Consider the following 14780-nt stretch of genomic DNA (forward strand, 5'->3'; position numbering starts at 1 on the left):
ACTACCTGAAAGGGGGTTCCAAAGAGGATGGGTCTAGACTGTTCTCAGTGGTAGCAGATGACAGAACGAGGAGTAATGGTCTCAAGTTGCAGTGGGGACGGTTTAGGTTGGATATTAGGAAAAACTTTTCCCACACTAGAAGGGTGGTGAAACACTGGAATGCATTACCTAGGGAGGTGGTGGAATCTCCTTCCTTAGAAGTTTTTAAGGTCAGGCTTAACAAAGCCCTAGCTGAGATGATTTAGTTGGGTATTGGTCCTGCTTTGAGCAGGGGTTGGACTAGATGACCTCCTGAGGTCCCTTCCAACCCTGATATTCTATGATTCACACACAGAGAACATGAAAAAATGGGTGTTGCCATACCCACTATAAAGAGAGTGATCAGTGAGCTAAGGTGAGCTATTATCAGCGGGGGGGGGGGGGGAAGTGTTCTGATACTAACCCAAGAAATCTGTCAGCCTTGATATCACGTGGTCCCAAAGAATAAACTTGTGTAGGAAAAAAAAGAACAAAAAATTATAATGAAAAACTACAATTGCAGTACCAACAGGAAGTGCTACACTAGAAACAGTGTGTGATGGGATTGCTGTAACGACCAGCACCAGAATATTTTCAGTGATCTCTTGCTATTAAAAATACACAGAATGATGCATAAGAACAGCCCTCTGCACAATGTTAATGAAGGGAAAGGATGAAGGTCTCAGAGCAATAAAAACAGTTTGAAAAGTAAGTGACTTAAGGAGCGAAACGACTTTACAGGGCTCAGGACAAGAAGGCAGCGCAAGCCAGGCCATGAGAACAGCAGCTCGGGCACATCTGAGGCCGCTTTGTGCGGACACACAAGCTGATCGGGGATTCTGTGCTTCTGTAACATCCCACCCGCCCTGCACCCGCCCCTGCAGGCTCCGGCTCAGGGGCTGATGTCGGCAGAGCCCGGGGCTGCCCAGGGGCTGCTTCCAGCCCCCGCAGAAAGTCCCCCCGGCTGGGCCCCGAGGGGCGCTGGGGAAGGGCTCTCCCCGCACACACCCCGCTGGGAGCAGCAGCGGCTCAGCCCGGGCTCCGGCTCACGATGGAGGCGGCGGCGGCGTCTGACCCGGGAAGCTCAGCCCCGGAGCTGCGGAGCAGCAAGAGCCAGAGCAACTTCCCCGCCCTCAGCAGCGAGCCACAGGGTTAACCCCTCCGCTGCCAGAGACCAGCCACAAGCCTCGCCCTGCTCCCCGTCCGGAGCCCAGTGACACCCCCGGCGTGACCGAAGCCGAGACAGTCCCTGAGAAACGGGCCCCTGGCGCTGCTGGGGCGGCTTGTGGGGGGAGCATCGGGAAAGAGACGGGGGGTTGTAGACATGTAGATATGAACAAAACAATAAGAAGGGAACATTTTCAATTCCCTAAAGTCGAAGAAATTGCCAGCAAGCTAGTAAAAGCTACCGTTTTCACTATTTTAGATGCCGTAGTAGATTTCGACAAGTACAGCTGGATGAAAAAATGTTCTAGACTTTGTATGTTTGACATACCATTTGACAGGTAGAGATTTACCCAAATTCCTTTCTGGCATCTGTTCCGCTCCTGAAGAATACCCAACAGTGACCCAACAGACCTGTGAAGATCTGGAGGGTGTTGAATGTTATAATACAGATGCCATTCTGGTGTGGGGGAACACCATATGAGAACGTGATGAAAGACTCAAGAGACTACTTGACAAGCGTTGTGAAAGGAACCTGAAACTGAACAAAAGGAAATGCAAATGGGCTCTAACAGAGATAAAATATGTGGTGCATCACTTGACAGAAGAAGTCTAAAACCTGAAAAGACAATACAAACAGCAAGAGTGTCAACATCCAACCCAGAGACGCTAACAATACCAGACGCCACAACTGAATCTCAAGTGGTCAGTCGGAAAACAATAGCATGGGGCCATGGGACTGCCTCTGAAGATGGAGTAATAAGACCACCGGCCAGATACACAAATGAATTGCTCTAGATTAGATTGAGTGATGCTTAATTAAACTGATGCAGTTAAATAAAAAAGTTGAAATGCAGCTAAATTGTAACCCGTGTGTAGTTGATTTTGAAGGCAATATAGCGCTAGTAGGAACTCAGGAACCAAAGTTTCCCCATAGTGCTGGTTGCGGTGCAGGATCAGGTAGTGAGGGAAGTACATCCAAGCTGTTGCTCCAGGAGCTGGGCCGGGGCAGACAAGGGGACAAGCCTGCTCCCCCTCCTCTCTCTCCCTGCAGCCCCTGCTGCTTTCTGTTATTCCGTCTCACCTTTTCTCCTACCTGCCTGTTATGTCTCTTGTGCCGTCCTTCCCCCAGCACAGCACTCCACCATCTCTGTGCATCTAGAGCAGAGAGAATACAGATGCACCAGCAGCAGACAATTTTCTACACTCTGGGTCCTTGTGGCGCTCCCCCTCTCCCCCCACAGTCTGGCACCTGAGGTGGCCACCTCAGTTCACCTCATGGTAAGGCCAGCCCTGCCTGAGATAGAATTTTGCATCTTGTTTGCCCATTTGATTTTAGATACTCTTATCTAGATATTCTTATATTATACTAATATGTTTGACCAAAGGACAAGACACTTGTGTGTTGCTTCTGCCTGGCCAGATGGGTTTGTTAGTATAATGGAAAGAGGTAAGAGATAAAACTAAAGTTTTACAGGGTATGGTGGGAGTGTAATATATGAGCATACACTGGCAGGCTGCCTACCTCCTCTCTCAAGCTTCTCGGCTCCTTGGAGCTCAGATCGAGTGTAGTACCTGCTCTTATCAGTTTAATTTTTTATTTGATGGAGTCTACAACACCTGCTCTGAAGATGGATTCTGCTGCTGCCATTTTTGAAAAGACTGATGTTGCTGTGAAGATGTATTCCACTGCTGCTACTCTGGAGCTACTGCTACTTTGAGCACCCCATCTACCTGTTGTACCCCCTTGCTGCGGACATGCTCATCTGCCCCATCTGCTCTCTGCCCTGAAGCTTCCACCTCCTTGGTGGCGTCACCAGGTACCTGAAGAGATGCCACAGCAAGCGGGTCGCCTTCAGCTGTACCCTCTGCAGCCTGCCCTTTGAGACGCAGAAGCAATGCAAGATGCACCAAGTCACCTGCAGGAAACACCTCAAGGGAACACAGTCTCCTGCCCCAGCTCCCAGCCCTCCTGTTGCCTGCTGACCCGCTTCTCCTGAGCCTCAACAAAGAAAGCCAACCTCATAAGCTGCCACCAAGAAGCCCCATCGCCAGGCCCACAGAACGGGATGCTGTGATTGAGAAAGTACCTGCTGCCTCGGGGAACATCACCCAGGTCCTTGCCAGCAGGAGGCCTGTCTCACCCTTGCATATCGCCAAGCAGATCTCCATGCTAAGACGACTCAGTGCTGCCTCGCCACCTGTCCAGTATGTCTCCGTCCCCAGAAGGATCAGCGCCCCACCACACATAGCTGCTCGAGATCTTGTCGCTGGAAGAGCCAGCGCCGCCCCTCGGACCACGCTGTGAATTCCAACCACCGGAGCAGCCAGAGCCATGCCTCAGACTGCCCTGAGCTCCAGCAGGCAGAGGAGCCAGCACCCCCGCAGACCGCCCTGCCAACTCTAGCCATCAGAGAGGAGCCAGCGCCACGCCTAAGACCACCCTTTGAACTCCAGCCACTGGAGGAGCCAGCGCCATGCCCCAGATTGCCCTACAAACTCCAGGCATCACTGGAGGAACCAGCCCCATTGCCACACCAAAGCACCAGGTCTTCATTGCAGACGGACCAGCACGGCCCCAAGTCTATTCTGCGGGACACGGCCTACAGGAGATCTCACGCTCCAGCAGCAACCACCCAGGCAGCAGCCACTCATAGAAGGACCGGCGGTGTCCCAGCAACCCCCGAGTCGGACCGCATCTCTCTGACCACTACCAACACCAGTATCCCGCCAGAGATCCTGCCCCAGCACCCAACCGATGGGAATCCTGACCCACAAGAGAGACCGCAGGCCAACCATGCAGCAGGCTCAAAGCCTGCACCGGACGAGGTCGAGGACCCTGAGGACCAGCGGTCAATGGTGAGGGCTGCCACGCTATGGGAGACTGCCTGGACCGAGGAGCTACAAGCAACGGCTTCCTTTGACGGCTTTGACCTCCTTGTAGACAGGCTCACCTGAGAACTGTCCTTGGAAATTGATCCCAGGGAGGAGTATGAACCAGGAGAACGCCTCGCCTGCCCACAGAATGCCAGCTGTGAACCACAACACCACCACCACCAGGGGAGCCAGAAGGAGAGACACCAGCCGCCGCTACGATCCAGAAGCGGCTTCCAGGATCCGAAAGCTGTACCGGGCGAACCACTCCAAGGCCATGAGGGAGATCTTAGATGGGCCCTCGCCCTACTGCACGATCCCATCTGAGCGTCTCTACAGCGACTTCAGTGATGTGTTTGACGCATAGCCCGGAGTGACACGCAGCACCCAGAGTGCCTCTGCCCCCTGCCCCGTGTCGACGAAGCAGGCGTCCTGCAGCCTGACCGTACGCCCAAGGAAGTGATGGCCAGACTCTCAAAACAAAAAACACAACTCCTGGGAAAGACGGCGTCCCCTACAGCCTCCTGAAAAAGCAAGATTCTGGCTGCCTGGTCCTCGCCACGCTCTTCAACCAGTGCAAGCGATTCTGCTGGACTCCCAGCACCTGGAAGAAGGCCATGATGGTGCTGGTGTACAAGAAGGGCGAGCCGGATGACCCCAGCAACTGGAGGCCCATCTCCCTCTGCTCCACAATGTACAAGCTGTATGCCAGTTGCCTGGCATCGAGGATCATGGAGTGGTCGGTGGGCAGGGGACCCATCAGCTCCATCCAGAAAGCCTTCATGTCCTGCGAGGGCTGCTATGAACACAATTTCATCCTCCAAACTGCCATCCAAACGGCCAGAAGGCAGTGGAGGCAGTGCGCAGTAGAGTGGCTTGACCTGGCTAACACCTTTGGGTCCATGCCCCACCATCACAACTTTGCCACACTCCAGGAATTTGGGATGCCAGAGAACTTCCTTCATGTGATCCGAGAGCTGTACGAGGGATGCAGCACCACCATTTGCTCAGTCGAAGGGGAGACCACCGAGATCCTGATCTGGAGTGGAGTTAAGCACGGCTGTCCCCTCAGCCCCATCATCTTTAACCTCACATGGAGCCGTTGCTGTGAGCGATCTCCAATGGTACAGATGGCTTCAACCTCCACCATGAGAGGGTGAGCATCCTGGCTTACACGGATGACCCGGTCCTGACCGCAGACAATCCAGAGAGCCTCCACGGTATGCTAGATGCCACCAGTCGAGCTGCTGACTGGATGGGGCTCCACTTCAATGCAAAGAAGTGCACAACTCTCCACATCGATGACAGCAAAAGGGAGATGGGTTTCCAGATCCAGGGTGAGGCTGTCATCCCCCTGGTAGATGGGCAGCCATACCAACACCTCGGCTTGCCGACGGGTTTCCCTATCCGGCAGACACCCGAGGACGCCATCCAGGAGATCTTGCAGAATGCCGCCAAGATAGACACCTCCCTGCTGGCACTGTGGCAGAAGATAAACACGCTGAACACCTTTCTGATCCCCTGCATCTCGTTTGTCCTAAGTGAATCTGCCGTGGCGAAGGTACCCCTCAACAAGGCAGACAAGATCATCTGGCAGCTGGTGAAGAAGTGGCTTTTCCGTCCCCAGAGAGCCAGCAACGAGCTAGTCTACATAGCCCACAGGCATGGAGGTGCCAACGTCCCCCTTAAGGGTGACCTGTGCGACGTTCCGATGATCACCCACACCTTCCACCTGCTGACGTGTCCCGACTCCACAGTAAGGAACATTGCAGTGAATGCCCTCCGTGACGTGACAAAGAAGCAGATCAGCAGAGCCCCCTCCAACCAAGACATTGTCACCTTCCTGAATGGCTCCCTGGATGGCGAATTTGGACGGGATGGGTGCGACATTGCTTCACTGTGGTCCCACGCTTGCAACGCCACGTGTCACCTGGGGAAGCGCATCGGCTGCCACTCAGAGTGGTGCGAGGAGCGCCAGGAGCTGGGAGTCCTGGTGCTGCAGATGAGGTCTGATGACAACACCATCATCACCCCAAGGGACAGCCATCCACTCACTGTATGTGGAAACCCTGAAGCGTAAACTGGACCAGGGTAAAGCCTTTGAGCTGACCAGCAAATGGGACACCACCAACTACTTCCTCACCGGGGGTGGCTTCACCCATTTCACTGACTGGCGGTTCATCCACCATGCCCGGCTCAACTGCGTCCCACTCAACGGAGCCATCCACCACAGGAACCGAGACAAGCATTGCAGGAAGTGCGGCTACTCCAACAAGACCCTGCCCCATGTCCTGTGCAGCTGCAAGCCCCACTCCAGAGCCTAGCAGCTGCACCACAACGCCATCCAGAACCGCCTGGTGAAAGCCATCGCAGTGCACCTGGGGGACGTCGCTGTGAACTGTGCCATCCTGTAGCCAGACAGCCAGCCCCCACCCCCCCCTCAGACCAGCATTGCTGGAAACACAGGAGGAAGCCGGAACAGGGCACTTAACATATATTCCAGCACAGCCTTTGAAGCTGTGAAAGCACAGGTGTGCTGCTACAATGTGCCTCTGGGAGCAGATACAACGATTAAGCTCACAGTAGGCAGAGGCCCTGTGACAGACATGGCTCTTAGCCCCTACTAAATAGCGTGATGCACACACACCAACATCCTAGGTGGGAAAATATTTACCCTGATAAAAGAAATGTCCAGTAGTCAACACTTATTGTTTCTCTCCCTTGCAAGTGTAAACTACTCTTGCGAAAGCTGGCGTCAACCAGACAGACCAGCCTCAATTTGGCATAAGAAAGGAGAAAGAGAATAAAGGAGTACAGAGGTATAAGTAGGGGACCTACAGCACCATGATTTTTGAGTGCTTTTCACTATCTATCTGCTGGTCAGATAAGTGACAGCCTCCCAAGGCTTCTGCAGCTAAGAGGGTCCCTAAGCCTTGTCCCTTATTCGTCTTTCCGCGGAATTGAGTGACCGATCCTGGCTTGGCACCGCTGGAATCGAGAGATGCAAGGAGGGTAAGAAGCACCCACACCTGATCTCCTATCTTTAGTGTACACATATTTTGAAATAGAGCTCTATACTTTGTTTTCTTTCTTTGGGATTGTGGCTTCAGTTTTGTAACTTGTTTGTGTGTGTAACATCTCTACATTTAAATAAGTAGGCACTAGCAATTTTGTAACCATATGATTAGAATCTAGCTTAATAAATTTTGGTAACCATTTGTGCATAAGCCTGACTTGTTTTCTCTGGTTGACTGTAAAGCAGCCAACACAATTAAAGAACCTCAGCCGTTTTGGCTCTAAAGCCTGGCCATTAGGTGAGAGTACGAAGAGCCTAGCGTTGAGTTGTGCCGCCTCCACGGGGCAAACTCTTGGGGCACCTGTCAGTCAATCCTGGCTGCCCGCTGCGAAGGAGCTCTGAGCTCTAGCAGTTAAAGTAACGGGTGTGGAGAGGCTCTTAGTGCTGCCATTGGGGCACCTGTCAGTCAGTATTGACTGCCTGCTGCGAAGGAGCTCTGAGCTCTAGCAGTTAAAGTCACGGGTGGTTAGGACCTTGGGGCATCCGTCAGCCTAGCCCGGGCTGCCCGCCGCGAAGGGACAGTGCGTCCTAGCGGTTAAAGTCATGGATGGTATAAACGGGCATAGCTGGCACCTCACCAAACATCCTTGGCCGTCGGCTAACAGAAATTGGCGTCACGAACAGGATTGTGATATAGGCTGCACTACAGTAACACAATGAAACCAGTCATGATAAACACCACAGAATTCCCTGAGCTAGAGAAAAGTTTGACCCAAGAGGGATGGGGAAATCCTCTGTGGAGCAAAGAACTGCTGGAGAAATATTGGGGAAAACCAGCAGAGATCTGGCAGCATTTCTGTAACTGGAGAACTGCCTGCAAGATGAAGAAAGGGAAAGGAAAAGGTGCTTGTATATGGCTGCTTACTAACATTTGGCAAGCTGCCTGTAAGGATTATCATAGTCTGGCAATAGAATTTAATAGGCTACAACAGGAAAGGGACACACTGCGCAAGGAATGCCAGAATTTAGATACCAGAGTAAGAACACTGAATAGGGATATGGAACATCTTCAGAAAAGATTACTTTCCCTAATTGAGAAAGAAGGGATAGAACGAAGGGAAAAGCTGGAGACTAAAATACGCAGAATCAACCGGGCTAAAGTTGAGACTGCTCTCTGGCTAGACCCTGAGGAATGGGATGGAGACATTTGGGATTCAGCAGATGAGTCCCCCTCCTCTGAGGAGGAAGGTCCCTCTGTAAAATTAAGACCAGCTATCACACATCACAAATCAGAAGAACACGAGGAAAATTTGAGTGGGGCAGAGCTGGATGAAGAAGGGGATGACAATTATCCATCCACCTCTTCAAAAACAAAAAAGGGAGGTAAAAAGGGAAAAGGGAGTAAAGCTCCAACACACTTTACCAAAATTACCACCCGCCAATATACTCCCATGGAGTTAAAAACAATCCAGGGAGATTTTGCTAAAAAGCCTGAGGAAGGTATAATAGAGTGGCTGGTCCGCCTCTGGGACACTGGGGGTGGATATATACGCCTGACAGCCCAAGAAACTGAGCGCCTTAACTTAGGTGCAGGAATATTCCTGGAACATTCAGAGGGGAACACCCCTAAAACACTTTGGTCTCTGGCTTGTCGATGGGCAAGAGGAATTTACCCAGCAGACCGAGATGAACCCACAGTAATGCACTGGACCAACATAGATGAGGTAAAAACAGCTCTATTAACTGTGGCTGTTATTAGCATGCTTGGCCAAAACCCTCAAGAGTTAGCCTATGAAAGCCCATGGGAGGGTCAGGTAGATGTAGATGATCTCAGACCCCTGCTTAAGGGAGTTCCAAGTAACCACAGGGCTATGGCACTGTCCCTTAGATCAGAAGCTGCAGCACATAACAGTACCTTTCGGGCACTGCTAAACCTTCTGGTGTCATACTTTAGAGAATTCGGAGACATCAGAGCACTGACAGGCAAAGCTAAGATACGTTCCCTTCAGGGAAACAAGGGGGCACCATCTAAAGGACATAAAAACAAGCGAGAGCCAACCCAAGAGGAAAAGGAGCTTAGAGCCAAGTTGTGGAGACAATGTCTGGCTTTAGGTTATCCCAGAGATGTGATAAATGGACTGCCCACAGAGCAGCTAAAATTATTCACCACCTTTAAAAGAGCTGACTGGGAGACAACTAATGCTACTCCCAGTGCACCTCTGCAGCTCTCTCCTCTTTCCCCACCTGCAGACACCCGGTATACTCCATTGCTGCAGCAACTGCAAGAGTTACCAGAGCAGGGAAACTAGCTTGCGGGGGTCAGTCTCCTCTCCTAATAAACCAGCTTAAATCCAAAGAGGAGAAAGCAACAGCAAAAGACCCCCGGATACATGTAACTGTAAATGACAAACACATTATTCCTTTCTTAATGGACACAGGGGCTCAAAGGTCCATGATTAAAGGAGAAAGTTTTCAGGGCTCGCCACCTACTGGCGGAAAGCAGGTACTTGTTACAGGAGTAAATGGCAGTACCATAACTTACCCATTAGTTAAGATAAAACTGGATATCCCCTTGCAACCCCACCATCAGCCCCGAAAATATGAGGTGATTTTGGGCAATGCCAACATACTGGGCATGGACGTTTTAAGAGGAAAGAAGGGAAGGATTAATGGGGAAAGATGGGCTTTTGGAGTCAGTTCTGTTCCTCATGCCACCCACCTGGAAGAGGAAAGCCCTCCCCACTATTCTGTAAACTTACTTAGCAGCGCGCCTGCTCTCCTGCCCTCAACAGTAACAAACATAAAGCAGTATAATGTCCCAGCTGAGGCCATAAGCCCTGTTACTGACCTGATCAAAGATTTGGAACAGCGAGGAATTTTAACTCGTACCCACTCTCGCTTTAATTCTCCTGTGTGGCCCATCAAGAAACCAAATGGCAAATGGAGACTCACTATAGACTATAGGAAGCTAAACAGTAACACTGGACCATTAACTGCAGCAGTCCCTAGCATAACAGATATTGTAAACACCATACAAACCTGGGATAAACCCTGGCTAGCAGTATTAGATGTAAAGGACATGTTCTTCATGGTCCCTTTGCAACCAGCTGACCAGGAAAGATTTGCTTTTACTTGGAAAGGTGTACAATACACTTTTACCCGAATGCCACAAGGGTTTAAACACTCACCCACTATTTGCCATGGGGCACTGGCAAAGGTCCTAGATGACCTTATATTGCCACCCAATGTACAAACTGTGCAATACATTGATGACATCTTAATAGGTGGGAAAACCTCAGAAGAGGTACAGGAGGCTATGAATCAAATCAAAGGAGCACTAGAAGCCCTTAATTTAGAGTTACCAGCTGAGAAATGCCAAGGTCCCTCCCAAGAGATAAAATTCTTAGGTACTGTATGGATGGGAGGTAGGAGGTCTGTGCCTAATGACACTGTGCAAGAGCTAAATCAGGCACCTTCCCCTGAAAGTAAAGATCAATTGAGACAGATTTTGGGAACCCTGGGGTTTTGGAGAAAACATGTACCTGGCTTTGCCATTATAGCCAGACCATTGTACAATTTGTTAAAGAAAAGTGCTGCCTGGGAATGGGCTCCTGCCCATGAGGAAGCCCTCAGGCAACTGATAGGGGAGATACACACCTATCAGGCTCTGGGTCCCATACATCCTGAAGCCCCATTCCATTTGTACCTAACTGTGGGAGCCACTGGAATGTCTTATGCTCTCTGGCAAGAAAGTGACACTGCTCCCAGACGACCAATTCAGTTTGGTTCCAAGTCATGGCAAGGGTCACAGGCTAACTACACGCCTTATGAGAAGGTGCTTCTGGCAGCTTACACAGCCTTGAGGAATTAACTCAGGATAAGGACATCACAATTCACACTCCTCTTCCAATCATTAAACCTATATTGGAAGGGAAAGAGTTACCACCTGGTGTAGCACAAAAGATGACTATCCAAAGATGGGCACTTTACATACACCACAGGGTAGGGAGTGCAGACACTGCACAAAACCCCACTATGATTCAGGAATCCCTGTGGAAAGTAGGAATGCCTGATGAATACCGCCTACCTCCACAGCAGTCTCCCATTAAGGATGCTGACCCATTTGATCCTTCTAAGCCTGAGGGAGTATGGTTCACTGATGGCAGTGCCAGGCTGGTTAAAGGAAAATGGAAGGGAAAAGCTGCAGCAGTGCCTGCAGACACCTCTGCAGCACCCCTAACTGCTGAAATTGATGGGTCAGCACAACTTGCAGAATTGGCTGCAATTAAACTGGCCTGTGAAGCAGGAGCCACCGCAGTATATACGGACTCCTATGCGGTCTGGGCAGGTGCCACTCAGTGGATCACTAACTGGAAAAATAACCACTGGGAAATAGGAGGTAAACCAGTCTGGGGACTGGAATACTGGAAGTGGTTATATCAGCATGCCCTGCAACAACCCCTGTCTATAGGACATGTCTCAGCTCATCAGAGGAATAATACCCCAGCTGCACAGTTAAACAATTTAGCCGATGCAGCTGCCCAGCTCTTTACCACACAAGCAGAATGGGAACGCTTATATTCATGGTTACATGATAATTTAGGACACACAGGAAGTGATGAGTTAGTGCAGCAAGCACATATCAGGGGGTGGCCTATCACCCACAGACAGGCTAGAGACCTGGTGCAAGCCTGCACTATTTGTGCTGAGACTAGAAAACATATAGCAGAAGGACAAAGGTTTGCCAGGCTAAGAGATGGAAAAACACTATGGGCAACCTGGCAGGTGGACTATGTCGGACCACTGCCCACTACAAGGCAGAGGTGGAAATACATCTTGACTGGGGTAGAAATTGTTTCAGGGATTGGTTTTGCATATCCAACCCGATTGGCAACAGGGTTGTCCACAGTTATGGGACTAAACCGCTTAACAGCAATTGTCCCAATGCCTCAAGAAATCCAATCAGATAATGGTTCGCATTTTAAGAATAAACTTGTAAGGGAATGGACCCTTAACCATGGAGTCCAATGGACCTTCCACCTTCCATATCGACCTCAATCTAATGGCATGGTCGAGCACTGGAATGGGTTGCTAAAGAATCACTTGAAGCCTACTGATGGCACATGGGGAGACAGACTGGACGAAGTGGTGCAGAGATTAAACAACAGACAGACTCCTACAGGAAGTCCAATCAGCAGGGGATTCTTCCCTACAGGGAAAGCTATCTCCCCTGCCAGAACACCACTGCACAGTTCCAAGTATGCTCCCGGAGATACTGTTGTGATTAAACACCCAGCCCTGGGAACCTTTACCTGTGTTTTGCACGCCTATAAAGAGAAAGGTGTATGGAGTGCCTTAAATGCTGATAAAAGGCTAATAACCATTACAGAGGCTTGGATCGCATCCAAGACCGGCTGACCATGTGATTTATTGCAGGAATGGTCCCATGGTTCCGAGCAACCTGCCAGCTAACCTGTCAGCAAAATGGACCATGCAGCAGACCTGTTTGATCACTAGAGACTACTATGGACTGTTGATATATTTGTCATTACTTATAATAGCAGGTGTAATTTTTGCTTTTAGTGTTAAAATAAGTTTTTTTAGCTAGAACACGACCCACCAGAGATATCTTCCTGCGAGCCCTCATGATCCTTCTGTTGGCTCCAGTCACCTTGGCAATACCAGAACATCCTCTTCGGGGAGCAATCCAAACCATCGCCTCAGCTGCTGGTGCTACAAATTGCTGGATGTGCACCTTGCTAGATTCAACCAATGGACTGGGAATTGAATTTGTACCTCTTGCTATTAAAGGTGCAGTTAAAATTTTACATGCAGTGGCTGAGAATGGACAAACCTCATGGATGCAATGGTTAGCTCAACACTTGGGATTTTCCCTCTCCCCGTTTTTACATTCGGTTGTGAATATTGTTTTAACCATTTTAATTATTGTAATTGTTTTTTGTGTAACTTTATGTATTATGAAGCGTTTGATTCAAACTGCTCTTTCCTCCACACAAATCAGATACCTAGAGCTAAAAAGGGATCCTAACCAATTCCGCGAACCCTCATCCTCTAATTTGGTTGTTGGGTATTTCTAGATTTCCCCAAGGAGGGCAAGAGGTGCTGGCATCTCCGCCACCTTGCAATCTGGGATGTAGTGTGGAGCATCAGGGGCTGGAATGTAGCCAGACAGACAGCCCCCCCCCCCCCCCAGACCAGCATTGCTGGAAACACAGGAGGAAGCCGGAACAGGGCACTTAACATATATTCCAGCACAGCCTTTGAAGCTGTGAAAAGCACAGGTGTGCTGCTACAATGTGCCTCTGGGAGCAGATACAACGATTAAGCTCACAGCAGGCAGAGGCCCTGTGACAGACATGGCTCTTAGCCCCTACTAAATAGCGTGATGCACACACACCAACATCCTAGTTGGGAAAATATTTACCCTGATAAAAGAAATGTCCAGTAGTCGACACTTATTGTTTCTCTCCCTTGCAAGTGTAAACTACTCTTGGGAAAGCTGGCGTCAACCAGACAGACCAGCCTCAATTTGGCATAAGAAAGGAGAAAGAGAATAAAGGAGTACAGAGGTATAAGTAGGGGACCTACAGCACCATGATTTTTGAGTGCTTTTCACTATCTATCTGCTGGTCAGATAAGTGACAGCCTCCCAAGGCTTCTGCAGCTAAGAGGGTCCCTAAGCCTTGTCCCTTATTCGTCTTTCCGCGGAATTGAGTGACCGATCCTGGCTTGGCACTGCTGGAATTGAGAGATGCAAGGAGGGTAAGAAGCACCCACACCTGATCTCCTATCTTTAGTGTACACATATTTTGAAATAGAGCTCTATACTTTGTTTTCTTTCTTTGGGATTGTGGCTTCAGTTTTGTAACTTGTTTGTGTGTGTAACATCTCTACATTTAAATAAGTAGGCACTAGTAATTTTGTAACCACATGATTAGAATCTAGCTTAATAAATTTTGGTAACCATTTATGCATAAGCCTGACTTGTTTTCTCTGGTTTACTGTAAAGCAGCCAACACAATTAAAGAACCTCAGCCGTTTTGGCTCTAAAGCCTGGCCAGTAGGTGAGAGTACGAAGAGCCTAGCGTTGAGTAGTGCTGCCTCCACGGGGCAAACTCTTGGGGCACCTGTCAGTCAATCCTGGCTGCCCGCTGCGAAGGAGCTCTGAGCTCTAGCAGTTAAAGTCACGGGTGTGGAGAGGCTCTTAGTGCTGCCATTGGGGCACCTGTCAGTCAGTATTGACTGCCCGCTGCGAAGGAGCTCTGAGCTCTAGCAGTTAAAGTCACGGGTGGTTAGGACCTTGGGGCATCCGTCAGCCTAGCCCGGGCTGCCCGCCGCGAAGGGACAGTGCGTCCTAGCGGTTAAAGTCACGGATGGTATAAACGGGCATAGCTGGCACCACACCAAACATCCTTGGCCGTCGGCTAACAGGCGTGGAGCATGCTGTCAGATGTCTTCAAAGAGCAACACTCTGATACGGAAACTACAGAACCCAAACCACCAAAAAAGAAAATCAACCTTCTGCTGGTGGCATCTGATTCAGATGATGAAAATGAACATGCCTCAGTCCGCTCTGCCATGGATCGTTATCGAGCAGAACCCGTCATCAGCATGGACGCATGGCCTCTGGAATGGTGGTTTAAGCATGGAGTGACATATGAATCTTTAGCGCATCTGGCACATAAAT

Source organism: Eretmochelys imbricata, chromosome 14 (genome assembly GCF_965152235.1).
Source record: "Eretmochelys imbricata isolate rEreImb1 chromosome 14, rEreImb1.hap1, whole genome shotgun sequence".
In the NCBI taxonomy this organism is placed as follows: Eukaryota; Metazoa; Chordata; order Testudines; family Cheloniidae; genus Eretmochelys; species Eretmochelys imbricata.